Source organism: Rattus norvegicus, chromosome 17 (assembly GCF_036323735.1).
Source record: "Rattus norvegicus strain BN/NHsdMcwi chromosome 17, GRCr8, whole genome shotgun sequence".
Classification (NCBI taxonomy): domain Eukaryota; kingdom Metazoa; phylum Chordata; class Mammalia; order Rodentia; family Muridae; genus Rattus; species Rattus norvegicus.
The window spans coordinates 48,380,372-48,407,133 of record NC_086035.1 but is presented as its reverse complement, the minus strand read 5'-3'; the positions used below and the strand labels follow the sequence as shown (position 1 = coordinate 48,407,133).

Here is a 26,762-nt window from a genome sequence, read left to right as displayed (position 1 = left end):
CTTTCTTTTGAATAGTAAAAATAGTTAACTAATCCTTCCAGTCTGAATCTGTGCCCTGAGAGCTGGCTCTGCACCCACTCCTACAACACATGGAGGGAGCTCGACTCCCAGGTGCTCTGAAATGCCCAGCATCACAGGAGAGGCCACAACATCTGCCACAAAACCCCAAGTAACTGGGTCCCCCAAGACCCAGAGATGCAGGAACCCCTGCCTGGCCTGTGGCACAGGTTTCTTCTGGTCTGAACCAGTGCCCTGAACAGACCTTGGGCTCTGGCTCCACATACATTCCCACAACACACAGAAGCTGGACTCCCAGGTGCTCTAACATGCCCAGGGTCACAGGTGAGGAGACCACAACATCTGCCCTAGAACCCTAAGTACTGGGAGCCCCAGGATCCAGGGATGCAGGAACCCCACCCAGTCAGTGGTACTGGGTCTTTCCTGTCTGAAATTGTGCCCTGAAAAGACCTCGGACGCTGATCCTGCACCCATTCCCTAATGGGGCACCCAGAGGGAGCCCCAGGTGCTCTGAAATGCTCAGAGGATCACAGGATCACAGGTTCACAGGATCACAGAGGAAGCTCGACTCCCAGGAGATCGAACACACCCAGGAGCACTGGAGCTCTCACACACTCAAAATTACACAACATCTTTCCCAACACCCAGCATAACTGGGACCACCACAGGAACCAGGGAAACACAAAACTAGACAGCCAAAGGCACCGGTTCATTCCAGCTTGTACCTGTTCGCAGAGCACCCAGGGCTCTGGCTCTGCACCCGCTCTTGCAACAACCAGAGAAAGCTTGACTCCCAGGAGCTCTGATGCAATAGGATCTTAGGAGCTTGGTCACACCAGGATTAAAAGATCCCAGAGGCAGTTTGACCCATCCAGGAAATCAGGATCACAGGATACCAGAATCACAGGATCACAGAGACAGCAGGACTCTAAGGAGTTCTGACACAACCAGGATCACAAGAGTGCAGGCTCCAGTCAGAGACAGCAAGGGCAGGTAGCACTAGAGAAAACCAGATGGCAAAAGGAAAGTACAAGAACCTAAGGAAAAGAAAACAAGGCCACTAGACATCATCGGAACCCACTTCTCCCACCACAGCAAGTCTTGGATATTCAAACACACCGGAAAAGCAAGTTTCTGATTTAAAAATCACATCCTGTGATGATGGTAGACAACTTTAAGAAGGTCATAAATAACTCCCTTAAAGAAATACAGAACAACACAGGTAAATATGTAGAAGCACTTAGAGGAAACACAAAAGTCCCTTAAAGAATTACAGGAAAACACAACCAAACAGGCAACGAAATTGAGCAAAACCATCCAGGTTCTAAAAAGGGAAATAGAAAAAATTAAGGTATCACAAAGGGAGACACCCTAGAGATAGAAAACCTAGGAAAGAGATCAAAAGTCATAGACACAAGAACTCCCTTACAGAATTGCAAGAAAACACAAATAAACAAGCAGAAGGCTATAGAGGGGATATGCAAAAATCCCTGAAAGAATTATAGGAAAACACAATCAAACAGGTGAAGAAATTAAAAATGGAAATAGAAGAAATAAAGAAAGCACAAAGGGAGACAACCCTGAATATAGAAAACCAAAGGAAGAGACAAGGAGCCATAGATACAAGCATCACCAACAGAATACAAGAGATAGAAGAAAGAATCCTGAGAGCAGAAGATTCCATAGAAATCATTGACACAACTGTCAAAGATAATGGAAAATGGAAAAAGCTACTGGCCCAAAACATACAGGAAATCCAGAAAACAATGAGAAGATCAAACCTAAGGATAATAGGTAGAGAAGAGAGTGAAGACTCCCAGCTCAAAGGACTAGTAAATATCTTCACCAAAATCATAGAAGAAAACTTCCCTAACCTAATGAAAGAGATGCACATAAACATACAACAAGCCTACAGAACTCCAAATAAATTGGACCAGAAAAGAAACTCATCACATAATAGTCAAAAGACCAAAAGCACAAAACAAAGAAAGAATGTTAAAAGCAGTAAGGGAAAATGGTCAAGTAACATATAAAGGCAGACCTATCAGAATTACACCAGACTTATCACCAGACACTGTAAACACCAGAAAATCCTGGACAGATGTCATACAAACCCTAAGAGAACACAAATGCCAGCCCAGGTTACTGTATCCAGCAAAACTCTCAATTAACATAGATAGAGAAACCAAGATATTCCATGACAAAACCAAATTTACACAATATCTTTCTAGAAATCCAGCCCTACATAGGATAATAAATGGTAAAGCCCAACACAATGAGGCAAGCTACACCCTAGACAAAGCAAGAAACTAATCGGTTTGCAACAAAACTAAGAGAAGACAAGCACAAACATAATCTCACACACAAACACGAATATAACAGGAAGCAACAATCACTATTCCTTAATATCTTTCAACATCAATGGATTCAATTCTCCAATAAAAAGACAAAGATTAACAAACTGGATATGCAATGAGGACTCAACATTTTGCTGCCTACACGAAACACACCTCAGAGACAAAGACAGACACTATCTCAGAGTAAAAGGCTGGAAAACAACTTTCCGAGCAAATGGTCTGAAGAAGCAAGCTGGAGTAGCCATTCTAATATCGAATAAAATCAATTTTCAACTAAAAGTTATCAAAAGAGATAAGGAAGGACACTTCGTATTCATCAAAGGAAAAATGCACCAAGATGAACTCTCAATCCTAAATATCTATGCCCCAAATACAAGGGCACCTACATACATAAAAGAAACCTTAATAGACCTCAAAGCACACATTGCACCTCACACAATAATAATAGATTTCAACACTCCACTTTCATCAATGGACAGATCATGGAAACAGAAATTAAACAGAGACATAGACAGACTAAGAGAAGACATGAACCAAATGGATTTAACAGATATTTATAGAACATTCTATTCTAAAACAAAAGGATATACCTTCTTCTTACCACCTCATGGTACTTTCTCCAAAATTGACCATATAATCGGTAATAAAAACAGGCCTCAACAGATACAGAAAGATAGAAATAATCCCATGCATGCTATCAGACCACCACGGGCTAAAGCTGGTCTTAACAACAATAAAGAAAGAATGCCCACATATACATGGAAGTTGAGTAATGCTTCACTCAATGAGAACCTGGTCAAGGAAGAAATAAAGAAAGAAATTAAAGACTTCTTAGAATTTTATGAAAATGAAGGTACAACATACCCAAACTTATGGGACACAATGAAAGCTGTGCTAAGAGAAAAACTCATAGCTCTGAGTGCCTGCAGAAAGAAACAGGAGAGAGCATATACCAGCAACTTGACAGCACACCTAAAGGCTCTGGAACAAAAAGAAGCAAATACACCCTGGAGGAGTACAAGGTAGGAAATAATCAAACTCAGAGCTGAAATCAACCAAGTAGAAACAAAAAGGACCATAGAAAGAATCAACAGAACCAAAAGTTGGTTCTTTGAGAAAGTCAACAAGATAGATAAACCCTTAGCCAGACTAATGAGAGGACACAGAGAGTGTGTCCAAATTAACAAAATCAGAAAGGAAAAGGGAGACATAACTACAGAATCAGAGGAAATTCAAAAAATCATGAGATCCTACTATGAAAGCCTATATTCAATAAAACTTGAAAATCTGCAGGAAATGGACAATTTCCTAGACAGATACCAGGTACCCAAGTTAAATCAGGAACAAGTAAATAATTTAAACAACCCCATAACTCCTAAAGAAATAGAAGCAGTCATTAAAAGTCTCCCAACCAAAAAGAGCCCAGGTCCAAATGGGTTCAGTGCAGAATTCTATCAGACCTTCATAGAAGACCTCATACCAATACTATCCAAACTATTCCACGACATTGAAACAGACGGAGCACTACCGTGCCACACCCACTCCAGTAGAGTCTGTGTAACATGAAGCTCTTGTGCTTCATTTCTATCCAGAACAGAGGCCTGTGCCTAGAATGGCTTGGCCTCCTGCAGGTCCCTGGCAGTCTCCCTGATGATGACTAGGATCTATGCTTGCAGTGGAGGTACCATCTGTGTTTTAGCATTGGTGATCTTAGCAACTTTAAGCCTGTCAACAATATGTGATTTTAAGAATACAACAGTGTGGGAAGATGGTCATGTGCCTTTAAATGTCTCAGGAACTGAAAGTTCAGAGACAGAAACATCACACCATCATGATCCTGATAAACTCAACAGCTGTGATGAATTCAACTGCTTTATCCATTAGCTCCCAGTAAATAGGATAGAAATTAATTGCAGTTACTAACAACATGACTATGCCAGAATAGCCTTTCCCCCCTTTTTAGAAAAAAGTTTTGTGTAGCATGATTCCAAACAGTAACGATTCTTTTAGAAAGATCATAGACAAGTTCCAACAAGTTGAATAAACTTATCAAGAGTTAACTATGGTTACAAAAGTTTCCTTACTAATCTGAGGGGCCATAAATATAGAGTTTAAACTTTATTATGACAAAGATAAATGATGAATACTACCTGGAGCCCACAAATCTGGCAGTATAACTGCAGGCTTTTTTTTAAACTATTGTTTGCAGTTGAGAACTGTTTCTTAGACTGTATGTTTAGCTTTCCTCTCTACAAAGGACTCTACAAGGGACATCTGGTGGGGTAATGAATAAGAGCTGGATGACTGCCAATTATGATGTACCTGTTTTAAATGCTTAAATATGTGCCAAAAAGTAAAGCTTTTTGCAGCAGCAGACACCTCAAGTTTGTGTCTGTCTGTCACGCCAAATCTGTTCTGTACCTGAAATCCAAGCATTGGTCCCCCTCCTGACACACTCCCCTGGGTGGTCTGCGGCACTTCTATGAAGCCATAATTACTCTTATACCTAAACCACACAAAGACCCAACAAAGAAAGAGAACTTCAGACCAATTTCCTTTATGAATATCGACGCAAAAATACTCAATAAAATTCTGGCAAACCTAATCCAAGAGCACATCAAAACAATCATCCATCATGATCAAGTAGGCTTCATTCCAGGGATACAGGGATGGCTTAATATATGGAAAACCATCAACGTAATCCACTATATAAACAAACTGAAAGTTAAAAACCACATGATCATTTCATTATATGCTGAGAAAGCATTTGAGAAAACTCAACACCCTTCATGATAAAAGTTCTAGAAAGAATAGGAATTCAAGGCCCGTACCTGAACATAGTAAAAGCCATATACAGCAAGCCAATAGCTAATATTAAACTAAATGGAGACAAACTTGAAGCAATCCCACTAAAATCAGGTAAAAGGCTGCCCACTATCTCCCTACTTATTCAATATGGTTCGCAAAGTCCTAGCCAGAGCAATCAGACGACAAAAGGAGATCAAGGGGATACAGATTGGAAAGGAAGAAGTCAAAATATCACTATTTGCAGATGATATGATTGTATACTTAAGTGATCCCAAAAGTTCCACCAGAGAACTACTAAAGTTGATAAACACCTTCAGCAAAGTATAAAATTAACTCAAATGAATCAGTAGCCTTCCTCTACACAAAAGAGAAACAAGCCAAAAAAGAAATTAGGAAATGACACCCTTCATAATAGTTCCAAATAATATAAAATACCTCGGTGTGACTTTAACCAAGCAAGTGAAAGATCTGTATGATAAGAACTTCAAGCACCTGAAGAAAGAAATTGAAGAAGACCTCAGAAGATGGAAAGATCTCCCATGCTCATGGATTGGCAGGATTAATATAGTAAAAATGGCCATTTTACCAAAAGCAATCTACAGATTCAATGCAATCCCCATCAAAATTCCAACCCAATTCTTCAGAGAGTTAGAAAGAACAATTTGCAAATTCATCTGGAATAACAAAAAGCCCAGGATAGCTAAAACTATCCTCAACAATAAAAAAAATTCGCAGGGATTCACTTTCCCTGAACTCAAGCAGTATTACAGAGTAATAGTGATAAAAACTGCATGGTATTGGTACAGAGACAGACAGATAGACTAGTGGAATAGAATTGAAGAACAGAAATGAGCCCACACACCTATGGTCACTTGATTTTTGAGCCAAAACCATCCAATGGAAAAAAGATAGCATTTTCAGCAAATGGTGCTGATTCAACCGGAGTTCAGTATGTAGAAGAATGCAGATCAATCCATTCTTATCACCCTGTACAAAGCTTAAGTCCAAGTGGATCAAGGACCTCCACATCAAACCAGATACACTCAAACTTATAGAAGAAAAAGTGGGGAAGAATCTCGAACACATGGGCACTGGAGAAAATTTCCTGAACAAAACACCAATGGCTTATGTTCTAAGATCAAGAATCGACAAATGGGATCTCATAAAACTGCAAAGCTTCTGTAAGGCAAAGGACACTGTTGTTAGGACAAAACGGCAACCAACAGATTGGGAAAAGATCTTTACCAATCCTACAACTGACAGAGGGCTTACATCCAAAATATGCAAAGAACTCAAGAAGTTGAACTGCAGGGAGACAAATAACCTTATTAAAAATGGGGTTCAGAGCTAAACAAAGAATTCACAGCTGAGGAATGCCGAATGGCTGAGAAGCACCTAAAGAAATGTTCAAGATCTTTAGTCATAAGGGAAATGCTAATCAAAACAATCCTGAGATTCCACCTCACAACAGTCAGAATGGCTAAGATCAAAAACTCAGGTGACAGCAAATGCTGGCGAGGATGCGGAGAAAGAGGAACACTCCTCCGTTGTTGGTGGGATTGCAGACTGGTACAACCATTCTGGAAATCAGTGTGGAGGTTCCTCAGAAAATTGGACATTGAACTGCCTGAGGACCCAGCTATACCACTCTTGGGCATATACCCACAAGATGCCCCAACATATAACAAAGACATGTGCTCCACTATGTTCATAACAGCCTTATTTACAATAGTCAGAAGCTGGGAAGAACCCAGATGCCCTTCAACAGAGGAATGGATACAGAAAATGTGGTACATCTACACAATGGATTACTACTCAGCCTTCAAAAACAATGACTTTATGAAATTCATAGGCAAATGGATGGAACTGGAAAATATCATCTTGAGTGAGGTAACCCAATCACAGAAAAACACACATGATATGCACTCGTTGATAAGTGGCTATTAACCCAAATGCTCAAATAACCCTAGATGCATAGAACACATGAAACTCAAGAAGGATGACCAAAATGCGAATGCTTCACTCCTTCTTTAAAAAGGGAACAAGACTACCGTTGGGAGGGAATAGGGAGGCAAAGTGTAGAACAGAGGCAGAAGGAACACCCATTCAGAGCCTGCTCCACATGTGGCCCATACATATACAGCCAACAAACTAGATAAGATGGATGAAGCAAAGAAATGCAGGCTTACAGGAACCGGATGTAGATCTCTCCTGAGAGACACAGCCAGAATACAGCAAATTCATAGGCAATATCAGCAGCAAACCACTGAACTGAGAACAGGACCCCTGTTGAAGGAATCAGAGAAAGGACTGAAAGAACTTGAAGGGGCTCGAGACCCCATATGAACAACAATGCCAACCAACCTGAGCTTCCAGGAACTAAGCCACAACCCAAAGACTATACATGGACAGACCCTGGGCTCCAACCTCATAGGTAGCAATGAATAGCCTAGTAAGAGCACCAGTGGAAGGGGAAGCCCTTGGTCCTGCCAAGACTGAACCCCCAGTGAATGGGATTGTTGGGGGGAGGTCGGTAATGGGGGTAGGATGGAGAGGGGAACACCTATATTGAAGGGGAGGGGCAGGGGCTAGGGGGATGTTGGCCTGGAAACAGGGAAAGTGAATAACAATTGAAATGTAAATAAAAAATAGCTATTTTAATAAAGATGGAGAAAATAAAAGTCATAGACACAAGCATCACCAACAGAATACAAGAGATAAAACAGAGAATTTCAGGTGCAGAATATAACATAGAAAACATTGACACAACTGTCAGAGAAAAAAAAAACAAACTGCAAAAGTTTCCTAAAACAAAATATCCAGGAAATCCAGGACACAATGAGAAGTCTAAACCTAAGGATAATAGGTACAGAAGAGAGCATATTGCCAACTTAAAGTGCCAGTAAATATCTTCAACAAAATTATAGAAGAAAATTTCCCTAATTTAAAAAAAGAGATGCCTATGAGCACACAAGAAGCCTGTAGAACTCCAAATCGACTGGACCAGAAAAGAAATTCCTCCCCTCACATAATAGTCAAAACACCAAATGCATAAAACAAAGAAAGAATATTAAAAGCAGTAAGGGAAAAAGGTCAAGTAACATATGAAGGCAGACCTATCTCTCAGAATTACACCAGACTTCTCACCAGACACTATGAAAGCAGATGTCATACAGACCCTAAGAGGATACAAATGCCAGCCCAGGATACTATACCCAGCAAAGTTCTCAGTTAACACAGATGGAGAAACCAAGATATTCCATGACAAAACCAAATTCACACTATCTTTCCACAAATCCATCCCTACAAAGGATAATAGATGGAAAGCAGCAACAACCACTTTTGATTAATATCTCTTAATGTCAGTGAAATCAATTGCCCAATAAAAAGAAATAGATTAACAGATTGGATACTTAAAGAGAACAAAGCAATTTGCTGCATATAGGAAACGTACCACAGTGACAAAGACAAACACTACCTCAGAGTAAAAGACTGGAAAAAAAGTTTTCCAAGTAAATGGTTCTAAGAAACAAGCTGGAGTAGCCATCCTAATATCAAATAAAATCAACTTTCAACAAACCCCTTCAGCTCCTTCAGTCCTTACTCTAACTCCTCCATTGGGGATCCTATCCCTAGTCCAATGGTTGCCTGCAAGCATCTGCCTCTGCATCTGTCAGGCTCTGGCAGGGCCTCTCAGGAGACAGTTATATCAAGCTCCTGCCACCATGCACTTCTTAGCTTCCACAATACTGTCTGGGTTTGATGACTGTATATGGGATGGATCCCAAGGTAGGTCAGTGTCTGGATGGCCTTTCCTTCACTCTACTCCACACTTCCTCCATATTTCCTCCCGTGAGTATTTTGTTCCCCCTTCTAAGAAGCACTAAAGCACCCACACTTTGGACTTCCTTCGTTTTGACCTTCATGTGGTTTGTGATTGTACAATGGGAATTTTGGGCTAATATCCACTTAGCAGTGAGTGTATACTATGTGTGTTCTTTTGTGATTGGATTACCGCACTCACTATGATATTTTCTAGTTCCATCCATTTGCCTAAGAATTTCATGAGGTCATTGTTTTTAATAGCTGAGTAGCACTTCATTGTGTAAATGTACCATATTTTCTATATCCATTCCTCTGTTGAAGGACATCTGGGTTATTTCCAGCTTCCAGCTATTGTAAATAAGTCTGCTATGAGCATAGTGGAGCATGTGTCCTTGTTATATGTTGGAGCATCTTTTGGGTATATGGCCAGGAGTAGTATAGCTGGGTCTGTAGGTAGTACTATGTCCAGTTTTCTGAGGAAAGACCATACTGATTTCCAGAGTGGTTGCACCAGCTTGCAATTCCACCAACAATGGAGGAGTGGTCTTCTTTCTCCACATCCTTGCTAGTATCTACTATTACCTGAGTTTTTGATATTAGCCATTCTGACTGGTGCGAGGTAGAAACTCAGGGTGTTTTTGATTTGCAATTCCCTGATGACTAGAGGATGTTGAACATTTCTTTAGGTGATTCATGCCCATTCAGTGTTCTTCAGTTGAGAATTCTTTGTTTAACACTGTACCCCATTTTAATAGGGTTATTTGATTCTCTGGAATCTAACTTCTTGAGTTCTTTGAATACATTGGATATTAGCCCTCTATCAGATGTAGGATTGGTAAAGATCTTGTCCCAATCTGTTGGTTGCTGTTTTGTCCTATTGAAAAAGTGTCCTTTGCCTTACAGAAGCTTTGCAATTTTATGAGGTCCCATTTGTCAATTCTTGATCTTAGAGCATAAGCCATTGGTGTTCTGTTTAGGAAAATTTCCCCTGTGCTTATGTATTTGAGGCTCTTCCCCACTTTCTCTGCTATTAGTTTCAGTGTATCTGGTTTTAGGTAGAGGTCCTTGATACACTTGGACTTGTACATTCTACAGGGTTATAGGAATGGGTCGATTTGCTTTCTTCTACTTGCTGATTTCCAGTTGAACGAGCACCATTTGTTGAAAATGCTGTCTTTTATCCACTGGATAGTTTTAGCTCCTTTGTCAAAGATCAAGTGACCAGAGTTGTGTGGGTTCATTTCTGGTTCTTCAATTCTATTCCCTTGATCTACCTGCCTGTACCAATACCATGCAGTTGTTATCACTATTGCTCTATAATACAGCTTGAGGTTAGGGATGGTGATTCCCATAGAAGTTCTTTTATTGTTGAGGATAGTTTTCCCAATTCTGGGTTTTTGTTATTCCAAATGAATTTGCAAACTCCTTGTTCTAACTCTATGAAGAATTGAGTTGGAATTTTGATTAGGTTTGCATTGAATCTGTAGATTGCTTTTGACAAGATGGCCATTTTTGCTATATTTATCCTGCCAATCCATGAGCATGGGAGGTCTTTCTATCTTCTCAGATCTTCTTTTACTTTTTTCTTCAAAGATTTGAAGTTCTTGTCACACAGATCTTTCATTTGCTTGGTTACAGTCACACCAAAGTACTTTATATTATTTGTGACTATTGTGAAAGGTGTTGTTTCCCTATTTTCTTTCTCAGCCTGTTTATCCTTTGAGTGGAGGATGACTATTGATTTCTCTGAGTTAACTTTATATCCAGCTACTTTGCTGAGGTTGTTTATCAAGTTTAGTAGCTCTCTGGTAGAATCTTGGGGTCTCTTAAATATACTATTAAATTATCTGCAAATAGAGATATTTTGACTTCTTCCTTTCCAATTTGTATCCCTTTAGCCTCCTTTTGTTGTCTAATTCCTCTGGCTAGAACTTCAAGTTCTATATTAAATAGGTAGGAAAGGATTTGGCAACCTTGTTTATTCCCTGATTTTAGTGGGATTGCTTCAAGTTTCTCTCCATTTAGTTTGATTTTCACTACTACTTTGCTATATAGTGCTTTTACTGTGTTTAGGTATGGGCTGTGACTTCCTGATCTTTTTGACTTTTATCATGAAAAGTTTTGCCAAATGCTTTCTCAGTATCTAATGAGATGATCATGTGGTTTTGTTCTTGGAGTTTTTTCAATAGTGAATTACGTTGATGGAAGTCTGTATATTGAAACATCCCTGCATCCCTGAGATGAAGCCTACTTGATCATAGTGCACGATTGTTTTGATATGTTCTTGTATTAGGTTTGTGAGAATTTTATTAAGTATTTTGGCATCATTCATTAGGAAAATTGGCCTGGAGTTCTCTTTCTTTGTTGGGTCTTTGTGTGGTTTAGGTAAAAGTGTATTTGTGGCTTCACAGAATGAATTGGGCAGTGCTCCGACTGTTTGTATTTTGAGGAATACTTTGGAGAGGATTGGTATTAGGTCTTCTATGAAGGTCTGATAGAATTCACCACTAAACTGTTCTGGTCCTCGGCCTCTTTGATTGGGAGACTTTTAATGACTGTTCCTATACCTTTAGGAGTTATGGGGTTGTTTAGATGGTTTATCTGATCCTGATTTAACTTTGATACCTCGTATCTGTTTAGAAATTTGTCTTTAATGTTTATTTAGCAGAGTTCTTAAATGATTGAGAGCTAGAGTCTATTAAGCCTATCTGAGTTACACAATCTTTAACTTAATGCATGTTAATGGTCTATAACTTTTCTTATTGTAAATCTTTTAACTAATATTAAAATAATGATTTATTAAAAAAAAGAAATTTGTCCATTTCATTCAGATTTTCCAGTTTTCTTGAATATAGGCATTTGTAGTAGGATCTGATGATTCTTTGAATTTCCTCAGTTTCTGTTATTATGCCTCCCTTTTCATTAATGATTTTGTTAATTTGGACACACTCTCTGTGCCCTCTGGTTAGTCTGGCTAAGGGTTTATCTATTGTGTTGGTTTTGTCAAAGAACCAGCTCCTGGTTTTGTTGATTCTTCGTACAGTTCTCCTTGTTTCTACTTGGTGGATTTCAGCTCTGAGTTTGATTATTTCCTGCCTTCTATTTCTCTTGGGTGTATTTGCTTCTTTTTGTTCTAGAGCTTTTAGGTGTGCTGTCAAGCTGCTGATGTATGCTCTCTCCTGTTTCTTTTTGCAGGCACTCAGAGCTGTGAGTTTTCCTCTTAGAACAGCATTCATTGTGTAACATAAGTTTGGGTATGTTGTACCTTTATTGTCATTAAATTCTAAAAAGTCTTTAATTTCTTTCTTTATTTCTTCCTTGACCAAGTTATCATTGAATATAACACTGTTCAACTTCCATGTTTATGTAGGTTTCTATTATTTTGTTGTTATTGAAGACCAGCTTTATTCCATGATGATCTAATAGGATATATGGGATTATTTCCATTTTCTTGTATCTGTTCAGGCCTATTTTGTGACCAACTATATAGTCAATTTTTAAAAAGGTACCATGAGATATTGAGAAGAAGATATATTCTTTTGTTTTTGGTAGTTTCTGTCTTTGTCTCTGAGGTGTGTTTCCTTTATGCAGCAAAATGCTGTGTCCTGTTTACATATAAAATCTGTTAGTCTATGTATTTTTACTGGGGAATTGAGTCCATTGAGGTTGAGAGATATTAGGGATCAATGACCGTTGTTTCCTGTTATTTTTGTTGTTAGAGGTGGAATTATATTTGTGTGGCTATCTTCTTTTGAGTTAGTTGAAAGAAGATTATTTACTTGCTTTTTCCAGGATGTAGTTTCCCTCCCTGTGTTGGAGTTTACCATCTATTATCCTTTGTAGGGCTGGATTTGTAAAAGATATTGTGTAAATTTGGTTTTGTCATGGAATATCTTGGTTTCTCATCTATGTTAATTGACAGTTTTGCTTGATATAGTAGCCTGGGCTGGCATTTGTGTTCTTTTAGGGTCTGCATGACATCTACCCAGGATCTTCTGGCTTTCATAATCTCTGGTGAGAAGCCTGGTGTAATTTTGATAGATCTACCTTTATGTTACTTGACATTTTTCCTTTACTGCTTTTAATATTCTTTATTTTGTACATTTGGTCTTTTGACTCTTATGTGATGGGAGGAATTTCTTTTCACATCCAATCTATTTGGAGTTCTGTAGGTTTCTTGTATGCTCATGGACATCTCTTTCTTTCTCTTAGCGAAGTTTTCTTGTATAATTTTGTTGAAGATATTTACTAGTTCCTTAAGTTGGGAATCTTCATTCTCTTCTATACCTATTATTTTTAGGTTTGAGCTTCTCATTGTGTCCTGGGTTTTCTGGATGTTTTGGTTTAGAATCTTTTTGCATTTTCATTTTCTTTGACAGTTGTGTCAGTGTTTTCTATGGTACCTTCTGCCCCGAGATTCTCTCTTCTATCTCTTGTATTCTGTTGGTGGTGCTTTCATCTATGACTCATGATCCCTTTCCTAGGATTTCTATCTCCAGGGATGTCTCCTTATGTGAGTTATTAATTGTTTCTATTTCTATATCTAGATCCTGGATAGTTTTGTTCAATTCCTTTTGTTTTCCTGTAATTCTTTAAGGGATATTTGTGTTTCCTTTTTAAGGGCTTCTACCTGTTTACCTGTACTGTCCTGTATTTCTTTAAAGGGAGTTATTTACATCTTTCTTTAAGTCCTCTAACATCATCATCATCATGAAATGTGATTTTAAATCAGATTTTTGCTTTTCCCATGTGTTGGGGCATCCTGGACTTGCTCTGGTGGGAGAACTGGGTTCTGAAGAGGCTAAGTGATTTCTGTTTGTAGTTTCTTACACTTGCCTCTTGCCATCTGGTTATCTCTGGTGTTAGCTGGTCTTGCTGACTCTGACAGTGGTTTGACCCTCCTATAAATCTGTGTGTCAGCACTCCTAGGAAACCAGCTTTCCCCAACTCGGAGTGGCACAGGGTCAGCTCTGGGCACAGATCCAGCAAGACCTCTTGACCATCAAAGCAGTGTTGGTTTTGGTGTCTACAGACATGATGGAATCCCCAGGTGGGGCAGTTCCTAGTTGGCCCTTCAGTCTCTGTTTCATGGTTTTTGTCCCTGTTCTTCCTTTGGACAGGATCATTTCAGTGTTAAAAACTTTGAAATGGGTGGGTGGCCCCATCCCTCCACCAGGGACCATGCCTATCTACTTGTGGTGGTCACAACATTTTTTCTCCCCCTTCTCTGCCCATTTCAATTAAAGTTAATCCCACTGAGTCACAGGAACCTCATGCTTCCCTGGTGTCTGGGATGCTCTAGGGCTATCCACAGGTCCTCACCCCCCCGACACACACACATATTTTTGTTCAATTTCCAGATCCTCGGTAACTCTCTCACATCTCCAGTTCCTGGTACAGCCATCCTTATTTCCTCCCACTCCTTTCTCCCTCCCTGGTCCTCTCTCCCTCCATTTCCTACAATCCTATTGCTCCCCCTCAATGTGGGACTAAAGCATTCACTCACTTGTCTTCCTTTCTTCTAAGATCCATGTGGTCTGTGAGTTGTATCATGAGCATTGTGAGCTTCTGGGCTAAAATCCACTTATTAGTGTGTACATACTTTTGTGTTCTTTTGTGTCTGGGTTACCTCATTCAGGATGATATTTTCTAGTTCCATCCATTTGCCCAAGAATTTCATGAAGTCATTGTTTTTTAATAGCTGAATAGTACTCTATCATGTAAATATGCATTTTCTGTATCCATTCATCTATTTAGGAACATCTGGGTTGTACCAGCTTCTGGCTATTATAAATAAGACCACTGTGAACATAGTGAAGCATGTGTTCTAGTGCTTTGTTGGAGCATCTTTTGGGTATATGCCCAGGAGAGGTAAAACTGGGTTCTCAGGTAGAACAATTTCCAATTTTCTCAGGAACTGCCAGACTGATTTCCAAAGTGGTTGTACCAACTTGCAATCCCACCAGCAATGGAGGAAAGTTTCTCTTTCTCCACATCTTCAACAGCATCTGCAGTCACCTGAGTTTTTATCTTAGCCATAATGAGTGTGTGAATTGAAATCTCAGAGTCATTTTGATTTGCATTTCCCTTATGACTAACATTGTTGAACATGTCTTTAAGTGCTTCTCAGTCATTCGAGAGTCCTTGGATGAAAATTCTCTATTTAGTTCTGTACTCTACTTTTTCATAGGGTTATTTGGTTTTCTGGAGTTTAACTTCTTGAGTTCTTTGTATATATTGGAAATTAGCCCTCTATCTGATGTAAGATTGGTAAAGATTTATTCTCAATCTGTTGGTTGCCATTTTGTCCTATTGACAGTGTCCTTTGCCTTACAGAAGCTTTGCAATTTTATGAAGACCCATTTGACAGTTCTTGATCTTAGAGCATAAGGCATTGATGTTCTGTTCCCCTGTGCCCATGTGTTAAGCTCTTCTCCAGGTTCTCTTCTATTAGTTTGAGTGTATCTGGCTTTATGTTGAGGTGCATGATCAACTTGGACTTGAACTTTGTACAGTGTGATAAGAATGGATCTATTTGCATTCTTCTACATGCTTACTGCCAAGTGAACCAGCAACATTTGTTGAAAATACTATCTTTTCCCCACTGTATGGTTTTAGCTCCTTTGTCAAAGTGACCATAGTTGTGTGGGTTCATTTCTGGGTCTTCAATTCTATTCCACTGATCTACCTGCCTGTTTCTATACCAATACCATGTAGTTTTTATCACTATTGTTCTACAGTATTGTTGGAGGTCAGGAATGGTGATTCCTATAGAAGTTCTTTTTTTGTTAAGAATAGTTTTTGCTATACTATGTTTTTTGTTACTGAAAATGAATTTGAGAATTTCTCTTTCTAACTCTATGAAGAATTGAGTTGAAATTTTGATGGGAATTTCATTAAATCTCTATATTGCTCTTGGTAACATGGCCATTTTTACTATATTAATCCTGCCAATTGATGTGCATGGAAGATCTTTCCATCTTCTGGGGTCTTCTTCAATTTCTTTCTTCAGAGACTTGAAGTTCTTATCATACAGATATTTCACTTGCTTTGTTAGAGTGACACCGAGGAATTTTATATTGTTTGGGACTATTGTGAATGGCGTCATTTCCCTATTTTCTTTCTCAGCCTGTTTATCCTTTGAGTAGAGAGAGACTACTGATTTGTTAGAGTTAATTTTATATCCACCCACTTTGCTGAAGTTGTTTATCAGCTGTAGAACCTCTCTGGTGGAATTTTTGGGGTTGCTCATGTATACTTTCATATCATCCACAGTGATATTTTTACTTCCTCACTCCCTATTTGTATCCCTTTGAACTCTTTTTCTTGTCTAATTGCTCTGGCCAGGACTCTGAGTACTATATTGAGTAGATAGGGAAAGAGTGGGAAATCTTGTCTTGTCCCTGTTTTTAATGGCATTGCTTTGGGTTTCTCTCCATTTAGTTTGATATTGGCTATTTGTTTGCTGTATATTTCTTTTATTATATTTAAGTATCCACCTTGAAATCCTGACCTCTATAATACTTTTAACATGAATGGGTGTTGTATATTGTCAAAGTTTTTTTCAGCATCTCACGAGATGACCATGTGGTTTTATTCTTTCAATTTGTTTATATAGTGGATTACATTAATAAATATCTATATATTAAACCATTCCTGCATTCCTAAGATGAAACCTACTTGATCATAGTGGATGATCACTTTGATGAGTTCTTGGATTCAGTTTATGAGAATTTTACTGAGTATTTTGGCATCAGTATTCATTAGGGAAATTGATCTGAAGTTCTCTTTGTTGGGTCATTTTGTGGTTTAGGCATCAGTGTAATTGTGACTTCATAGAAAGAACTGGGTAGTGTTCCTTCTGTTTCTATTTTATGTAATAGTTTGAGGAGTATTGGTATTAGATCTTCTTATAAAATCTGACAGATTTCTGCACTGAAACCATCTGGCTCTGGGCTGTTTTTGGTTGTGAGACTTCTAATGAAGGCTTCAATTCCTTTTGGTTTATAGGGCTGTCTAAACAGTTTATCTGATCCTCATTTAACTTTGGTACCAGTTATCTGTCTAGAAAACTGTCAGTTTCATCCAGATTTTTCAGTTTTGTTGAGTATAGGCTTCTGTAGTAGAATCTGATGTTTTGTTTTGTTTTTTTAATTTCCTCAGTTTCTGTTGTTATTCCTCCCTTTTCATTTCTGATTTTGTTAATTTGGATACTGTTTCTGTGCCCTTTGATTGGTCTGGCTAAAGATTTATCTATCTTGTTTATTTTCTTAAAGAACCAGATTCTAGTTTTGTTGATTCTTTATATAGTTCTTTTGGTTTCTACTTGGTTGCTTTCAACCCTGAGTTTGCTTATTTCCTACCATCTACTCCTCTTGAGTGTATTTGCTTCTTTTTGTTCTAAAGCACTCAGATGAGCTGTTAAGCTGCTAATGTGTGATCTCTCCAATTTCTTTATGAAGGCACTCAGAGCTATGTGTTTTCCTCTTAGCACTGCTTTCACTGTGTCCCATAAGTTTGTATATGTTGTGCCTTCATATCATTGAATAATAAAAAGTCTTTTTTTTATTATTATTTTTTTTATTAACTTGAGTATTTCTTATATACATTTCAAGTGTTATTCCCTTTCCCGGTTTCCGGGCAAACATCCCCCTCCCCCCTCCCCTTCCTTATGAGTGTTCCCCTCCCAACCCTCCCCCCATTGCCGCCCTCCCCCCATAGTCTAGTTCACTGGGGGTTCAGTCTTAGCAGGACCCAGGGCTTCCCCTTCCACGGGTGCTCTTACTAGGATATTCATTGCTACCTATGGGGTCAGAGTCCAGGGTCAGTCCATGTATAGTATTTAGGTAGTGGCTTAGTCCCTGGAAGCTCTGGTTGCTTGACATTGTTGTACTTTTGGGGTCTCGAGCCCCTTCAAGCTCTTCCAGTTCTTTCTCTGATTCCTTCAACGGGGGACCTATTCTCAGTTCAGTGGTTTGCGGCTGGCATTCGCCTCTGTATTTGCTGTATTCTGGCTGTGTCTCTCAGGAGCGATCTACATCCGGCTCCTGTCGGTCTGCACTTCTTTGCTTCATCCATCTTGTCCAATTGGGTGGCTGTATATGTATGGGCCACCTGTGGGGCAGGCTCTGAATGGGTGTTCCTTCAGTCTCTGTTTTAATCTTTGCCTCTCCCTTCCCAGCCAAGGGTATTCTTTTTCCTCATTTAAAGAAGGAGTGAAGCATTCACATTTTGATCATCCGTCTTGAGTTTCATTTGTTCTAGGCATCTAGGGTAATTCAAGCATTTGGGCTAATAGCCACTTATCAATGAGTGCATACCATGTATGTCTTTCTGTGATTGGGTTAGCTCACTCAGGATGATATTTTCCAGTTCCAACCATTTGCCTACGAATTTCATAAACTCGTTGTTTTCGATAGCTGAGTAATATTCGATTGTGTAGATGTACCACATTTTCTGTATTCATTCTTCTGTTGAAGGGCATCTGGGTACTTTCCATTTTCTGGCTATTATAAATAAGGCTGCGATGAACATAGTGGAGCACGTGTCTTTTTTCTATGTTGGGGCATCTTTTGGGTATATGCCCAAGAGAGGTATAGCTGGATCCTCAGGCAGTTCAATGTCCAATTTTCTGAGGAACCTCCAGACTGATTTCCAGAATGGTTGTACCAGTCTGCAATCCCACCAACAATGGAGGAGTGTTCCTCTTTCTCCACATCCTCGCCAGCATCTGCTGTCACCTGAGTTTTTGATCTTAGCCATTCTCACTGGTGTGAGGTGAAATCTCAGGGTTGTTTTGATTTGCATTTCCCTTATGACTAAAGATGTTGAACATTTCTTTAGGTGTTTCTCAGCCATTTGGCATTCCTCAGCTGTGAATTCTTTGTTTAGCTCTGAACCCCATTTTTTAATAGGGTTATTTGTTTCCCTGCGGTCTAACTTCTTGAGTTCTTTGTATATTTTGGATATAAGGCCTCTATCTGTTGTAGGATTGGTAAAGATCTTTTCCCAATCTGTTGGTTGCCGTTTTGTCCTAACCACAGTGTCCTTTGCCTTACAGAAGCTTTGCAGTTTTATGAGATCCCATTTGTCGATTCTTGATCTTAGAGCATAAGCCATTGGTGTTTTGTTCAGGAAATTTTTTCCAGTGCCCATGTGTTCCAGATGCTTCCCTAGTTTTTCTTCTATTAGTTTGAGTGTGTCTGGTTTGATGTGGAGGTCCTTGATCCACTTGGACTTAAGCTTTGTACAGGGTGATAAGCGTGGATCGATCTGCATTCTTCTACATGTTGACCTCCAGTTGAACCAGCACCATTTGCTGAAAATGCTATCTTTTTTCCATTGGATGTTTTGGCTCCTTTGTCAAAAATCAAGTGACCATAGGTGTGTGGGTTCATTTCTGGGTCTTCAATTCTATTCCATTGGTCCATCTGTCTATCTCTGTACCAATACCATGCAGTTTTTATCACTATTGCTCTGTAATACTGCTTGAGTTCAGGGATAGTGATTCCCCCTGAAGTCCTTTTATTGTTGAGGATAGCTTTAGCTATCCTGGGTTTTTTGTTATTCCAGATGAATTTGCAAATTGTTCTGTCTAACTCTTTGAAGAATTGGATTGGTATTTTGATGGGGATTGCATTGAATCTGTAGATTGCTTTTGGTAAAATGGCCATTTTTACTATATTAATCCTGCCAATCCATGAGCATGGGAGATCTTTCCATCTTCTGAGGTCTTCTTCAATTTCTTTCCTCAATGTCTTGAAGTTCTTATTGTACGGATCTTTTACTTGCTTGGTTAAAGTCACACCGAGGTACTTTATATTATTTGGGTCTATTATGAAGGGTGTCGTTTCCCTAATTTCTTTCTCGGCTTGTTTCTCTTTTGTATAGAGGAAGGCAACTGATTTATTTGAGTTAATTTTATACCCAGCCACGTTGCTGAAGTTGTTTATCAGCTTTAGTAGTTCTCTGGTGGAACTTTTGGGATCACTTAAATATACTATCATGTCATCTGCAAATAGTGATATTTTGACCTCTTCTTTTCCGATCTGTATCCCTTTGATCTCCTTTTGTTGTCTGATTGCTCTGGCTAGAACTTCAAGAACTATATTGAATAAGTAGGGAGAGAGTGGGCAGCCTTGTCTAGTCCCTGATTTTAGTGGGACTGCTTCAAGTTTCTCTCCATTTAGTTTAATGTTAGCAACTGGTTTGCTGTATATGGCTTTTACTATGTTTAGGTATGGGCCTTGAATTCCTATTCTTTCCAGGACTTTTATCATGAAGGGGTGTTGAATTTTGTCAAATGCTTTCTCAGCATCTAATGAAATGATCATGTGGTTTTGTTCTTTCAGTTTGTTTATATAATGGATCACGTTGATGGTTTTCCGTATATTAAACCATCCCTGCATGCCTGGGATGAAGCCTACTTGATCATGGTGGATGATTGTTTTGATGTGCTCTTGAATTCGGTTTGCCAGAATTTTATTGAGTATTTTTGCGTTGATATTCATAAGGGAAATTGGTCTGAAGTTCTCTTTCTTTGTTGTGTCTTTGTGTGGTTTAGGTATAAGAGTAATCATGGCTTCGTAGAAGGAATTCGGTAGGGCTCCATCTGTTTCAATTTTGTGGAATAGTTTGGATAATATTGGTATGAGGTCTTCTATGAAGGTTTGATAGAATTCTGCACTAAACCCGTCTGGACCTGGGCTCTTTTTGGTTGGGAGACCTTTAATGACTGCTTCTATTTCCTTAGGAGTTATGGGGTTGTTTAACTGGTTTATCTGTTCCTGATTTAACTTCGATACCTGGTATCTGTCTAGGAAATTGTCCATTTCCTGAAGATTTTCAAATTTTGTTGAATATAGGTTTTTATAGTAAGATCTGATGATTTTTTGAATTTCCTCCGAATCTGTAGTTATGTCTCCCTTTTCATTTCTGATTTTGTTAATTTGGACACACTCTCTGTGTCCTCTCGTTAGTCTGGCTAAGGGTTTATCTATCTTGTTGATTTTCTCAAAGAACCAACTTTTGGTTCTGTTGATTCTTTCTATGGTCCTTTTTGTTTCTACTTGGTTGATTTCAGCTCTGAGTTTGATTATTTCCTGCCTTCTACTCCTCCTGGGTGTATTTGCTTCTTTTTGTTCTAGAGTTTTTAGGTGTGCTGTCAAGCTGCTGACATATGCTCTTTCCTGTTTCTTTCTGCAGGCACTCAGCGCTATGAGTTTTCCTCTTAGCACAGCTTTCATTGTGTCCCATAAGTTTGGGTATGTTGTACCTTCATTTTCATTAAATTCTAAAAAGTTTTTAATTTCTTTCTTTATTTCTTCCTTGACCAGGTTATCATTGAGTAGAGCATTGTTCAATTTTCACGTATATGTGGGCATTCTTCCCTTATTGTTATTGAAGTCCAGTTTTACGCCCTGGTGGTCCGATAGCACGCATGGGATTATTTCTATCTTTCTGTACCTGTTGAGGCCCGTTTTTTGACCAATTATATGGTCAATTTTGGAGAAAGTACCATGAGGAGCTGAGAAGAAGGTATATCCTTTGGCTTTAGGATAGAATGTTCTATAAATATCCGTTAAGTCCATTTGGCTCATGACTTCTCTTAGTCTGTCTACATGTCTGTTTAATTTCTGTTTCCATGATCTGTCCATTGATGAGAGTGGGGTGTTGAAATCTCCCACTATTATTGTGTGAGGTGCAATGTGTGTTTTGAGCTTTAGTAAGGTTTCTTTTACGTATGTAGGTGCCCTTGTATTTGGGGCATAGATATTTAGGATTGAGAGTTCATCTTGGTGGATTTTTCCTTTGATGTATATGAAGTGTCCTTCCTTATCTTTTTTGATGAATTTTAGTTGAAAATTGATTTTATTTGATATTAGAATGGCTACTCCAGCTTGCTTCTTCTGACCATTTGCTTGGAAAATTGTTTTCCAGCCTTTCACTCTGAGGTAGTGTCTGTCTTTGTCTCTGAGGTGTGTTTCCTGTAGGCAGCAGAATGCAGGGTCCTCGTTGCGTATCCAGTTTGTTAATCTATTTCTTTTTATTGGGGAGTTGAGGCCATTGATGTTGAAAGATATTAAGGAATAGTGATTATTGCTTCCCGTTATATTCATATTTGGATGTGAGGTTATGTTTGTGTGCTTTTCTTCTCTTTGTTTTGTTGCCAAGACGATTACTTTCTTGCTTCTTCTAGGGTATAGCTTGCCTCCTTATGTTGGGCTTTACCATTTATTATCCTTTGTAGTGCTGGATTTGTGGAAAGATATTGTGTAAATTTGGTTTAGTCATGGAATATCTTGGTTTCTCCATCTATGTTAATTGAGAGTTTTGCTGGATACAGTAACCTGGGCTGGCATTTGTGTTCTCTTAGGGTCTGTATAACATCAGTCCAGGATCTTCTGGCCTTCATAGTTTCTGGCTAGAAGTCTGGTGTGATTCTGATAGGTCTCCCTTTATATGTTACTTGACCTTTTTCCCTTACTGCTTTTAATATTCTTTCTTTATTTTGTGCGTTTGGTGTTTTGACAATTATGTGACAGGAGGTGTTTCTTTTCTGGTCCTATCTATTTGGAGTTCTGTAGGCTTCTTGTATGTCTATGGGTATCTCTTTTTTTAGGTTAGGGAAGTTTTCTTCTATGATTTTGTTGAAGATATTTACTGGTCCTTTGAGCTGGGAGTCTTCACTCTCTTCTATACCTATTATCCTTAGGTTTGATCTTCTCATTGAGTCCTGGATTTCCTGTATGTTTTGGACCAGTAGCTTTTTCCGCTTTACATTATCTTTGACAGTTGAGTCAATGATTTCTATGGAATCTTCTGCTCCTGAGATTCTCTCTTCCATCTCTTGTATTCTGTTGGTGAAGCTTGTATCTACAGCTCCTTGTCTCTTCTTTTGGTTTTCTATATCCAGGGTTGTTTCCATGTGTTCTTTCTTGATTGCTTCTATTTCCATTTTTAATTCCTTCAACTGTTTGATTGTGTTTTCCTGGAATTCTTTCAGGGATTTTTGTGTCTCCTCTCTATGGGCTTCTACTTGTTTATTTATGTTTTCCTGGAATTCTTTCAGGGATTTTTGTGTCTCCTCTCTATGGGCTTCTACTTGTTTATTTATGTTTTCCTGGAATTCTTTCAGGGATTTTTGCGATTCTTTCAGGCATTTTTGCGATTCCTCTCTGTAGGCTTCTACTTGTTCTCTTAGGGAGTTCTTCACGTCTTTCTTGAAGTCCTCCAGCATCATGATCAAAAATGATTTTGGAACTAGATCTTGCTTTTCTGGTGTGTTTGGATATTCCATGTTTGTTTTGATGGGAGAATTGGGCTCCGATGGTGCCATGTAGTCTTGGTTTCTGTTGCTTGGGTTCCTGCGCTTGCCTCTCGCCATCAGATTATCTCTAGTGTTACTTTGTTCTGCTATTTCTGACAGTGGCTAGACTGTCCTATAAGCCTGTGTGTCAGGAGTGCTGTAGACCTGTTTTCCTCTCTTTCAGTCAGTTATGGGGACAGAGTGTTCTGCTTTCCAGCGTGTGGTTTTTCCTCTCTACAGGTCTTCAGCTGTTCCTGTGGGCCTGTGTCTTGAGTTCACCAGGCAGCTTTCCTGCAGCAGAAAAGCTGGTCTTACCTGTGGTCCCGAGGCTCAAGTTCGCTCGTGGGGTGCTACCCACGGGCTCTCTGCAGCGGCAGCAACCAGGAAGACCCGCGCTGCCGTTTCCGGGAGCTTCAGTGCACCAGGGTTCCAGACGGTCTTTGGCTTTTTCCTCTGGCGTCCGAGATGTGTGTGCAGAGAGCAGTCTCTTCTGGTTTCTCAGGCTTGTCTGCCTCTCTGAAGGTTCAGCTCTCCCTCCCATGGGATTTGGGTGCAGAGAACTGTTTATCCGGTCTGTTTCCATCTGGTTCTGGTGGTGTCTCAGGCACAGGGGTCCTGCCGCTCCTGGGCCCTCCCCCACGGGAGCCCAGAGGCCTTATACAGTTTCCTCTTGGGCCAGGGATGTGGGCAGGGGTGAGCAGTGTTGGTGGTCTCTTCCGGTCTGCAGCCTCAGGAGTGCCCACCTGACCAGGCGGTTGGGTCTCTCTCTCTCACAGGGTCTGGGGGCAGAGATAAAAAGTCTTTAATTCCTTTTTTACTTCTTCCATGACCAATTCCATATTCAATAGAGGCCTAATATCCAAAATATACAAAACACTCAAGAAACTACATATCAAAAAATCTAGAGTTCCTGTGAGTTTCCTCCTGCTGTGAACATCAGGGCTCTGGCCTCTGTCTCCTGGCCACCTCCCTTGCGCCATGGCCCTGAAGGCAATCTACAATCCTGCCTTAGCCCAAGAAACCCAGACCCATTGCTGCCCCGAAGCTGGAGGACAAGTCGGCCTCTCCCGGCCTGCTGAAGGGAGAAAAAGAACAGCAAGAAACAGTTGAACATATTGATGAAGTACAAAATGAAATAGACAGACTTAATGAGCAAGCCAGTGAGGAAATTTTGAAAGTAGAACAAAAATATAACAAACTCCGCCAAACATTTTTTCAGAAGAGGTCAGAATTGATCGCCAAAATCCCACATTTTTGGGTAACAACATTTGTCAACCATCCACAAGTGTCTGCACTGCTTGGGAAGGAAGACGAGGAGGCCCTGAATTATTTGACCAGAGTTGAAGTCACAGAATTTGAAGACATTAAATCAGGTTACAGAATAGATTTTTATTTTGATGAAAATCCTTACTTTGAAAATAAAGTTCTTTCCAAAGAATTTCATCTGAAAGAACCCATCTTCAAAGTCCCGAAATCAAATGGAAATCTGGAAAGGAGTTGACAAAACGCTCAAGTCAAACACAGAATAAGGCCAGCAGGAAGAGGCAGCATGAAGAGCCAGAGAGCTTCACCTGGTTTACTGACTGTTCTGACGCAGGTGCTGATGAGTTAGGAGAGGTCATCAAAGATGATATTTGGCCGAATTCTTTACAGTACTATTTGGTTCCCGATATGGATAATGAAGAAGGAAAGGCAGAGGATGATGATATGATGATGAAGAGGAAGAAGGTTTGGAAGATATTGATGAAGAAGGAGATGAGGATGAAGGTGAAGAAGATGACGATGAGGATGAAGGGGAGGAAGGAGAGGAGGATGAAGGGGAGGATAACTAGCACAGAAGACCGATGGATCCAACCTTCTTTTTCATTTTCTTCTTATTTTTTAAATTTCTCCAGTCCCTGGAAGCAAGTTGCAGTCCTTTCCTCCCTGTCCCTTTGGGCTCAGTTGCCCTGTTTTTGAGGTCTCAACATCATAGTTCTCAACTAATTTGGGGAAAAATATCTTGAGCAAAATACAACAGGAAAAGCATCTTCACATTTCTGTTCTAAATTCATTTTTTATCCTTGTCTCAAACTGTGGATTCAACACCACCACCATGCTCTGTGAGAAGAAAGAAAAGCCCTCCAGTTCCCTTGGCTCTGCTGGAGGCTGGAGGGTGCTAGGCCCCTATGTAGTAGTGCATAGAGTTCTAGCTTTTTCTTTTCTCTGTATATTGGGCTCAGAGATTACACTGTGTCTCTATGTGAATACAGATGTTAGCATTTACCAACATGTATCTGTCTACTTTCTCTTGTTTAATAAAAAGGAAAAAAAAGAAAAATGGGGGTTATAGACAGTGAGCAAGGGTGGGATCCAGGTGTCAGGGGGTGGGGTAGGTGGGCATCTGACAACATGGCTTCTCCTTTGTCATGTTTCATTGTGACATTTAACAGACATCCTTGCTGTTTAAGGTGACACTTAAAATAAAACTCTCTCCTGATGAAGACTTGAGCCCTGCCACTCAATGGGAGAATCAGCAGAAGCTGTAGGGTTTTATTTGGAGTTAACATTCTCTGTTGTAACTTTTATCTTTAATTTTTTTCTTTTCCTTTTTTTTCTCTTTCAGTTTTCACTGGAAGGAAAATGATGCTCATTTTAAATGTTGCCATGTACAAGTTGCTTTGTTACAATAAAATCAATGCGTACACAAAGGACCTGATGCTTTTCTATCAGAACAGATGCTCCACAGACCTTCCAAGTTTGACCTGCATAATGACACCATACCAAACTTTGTCTCCCTAACTTCCTATTTTTTTTATACGCACTTGGCAGGATGACCTCAGGGCTGTGCAGATTGAGTTAAAGGGATTTGAATCATGTCTTAACATCTCCGTAACTGAGTGGGCACAGCTTGCTGCTGTGGACTTGTACTCTTGATTTTTATCTCACATTTGACATTTTTAAAAAAAAATAAATAAATAAGGGCCTTTCTTTAGTTACCCGGATCTCATGGCAGCACTTGCTCACACTGTCACTGACCTGATGCTCTAATGCCATCTACAAAGGACAGTTGCTGGTGTGAACTGGCAGTGTGAACTGACCAAGAAGGTGGGCTGTCTGTCAGGGTGAGCAGTCGGTGACATGGGCTGTCATGGGTATGTAGCAGAAACTCTCTCTGACCTGGGTGGATGGAGAGCTGTCTGCCCAGCGCCATTGTGCAAAGAACAATGTTTCAGGAAGTGACCTGATGCATAAGCTTTTTAATGCTGTAAAATAGAGCTAAAATGAAATGCCACTTTTTCAGAAATGATTAATGGACAGCCTGGTCAAATTCAAAGCTTTCTGATATATAAAACTTTATAAATGGAACTACTCCAGCAATAGGCAAAGTGTAACCAAAATCTGTCTAGATGGATAGGGGGTAATTTCTGCAAAGGACTCTGTTTAGTAAATACATCACTGTATAC

The 26,762-nt window shown here is 39.6% G+C and overlaps 1 pseudogene; it reads left to right on the top strand.

Annotated features, from left to right (window-relative positions):
• The first annotated feature begins 8,988 nt into the window (after positions 1-8,988).
• On the top strand, positions 8,989-25,580 carry Set-ps14 (Set nuclear proto-oncogene, pseudogene 14; annotated as a pseudogene).
• The last annotated feature ends 1,182 nt before the right edge of the window (positions 25,581-26,762 follow it).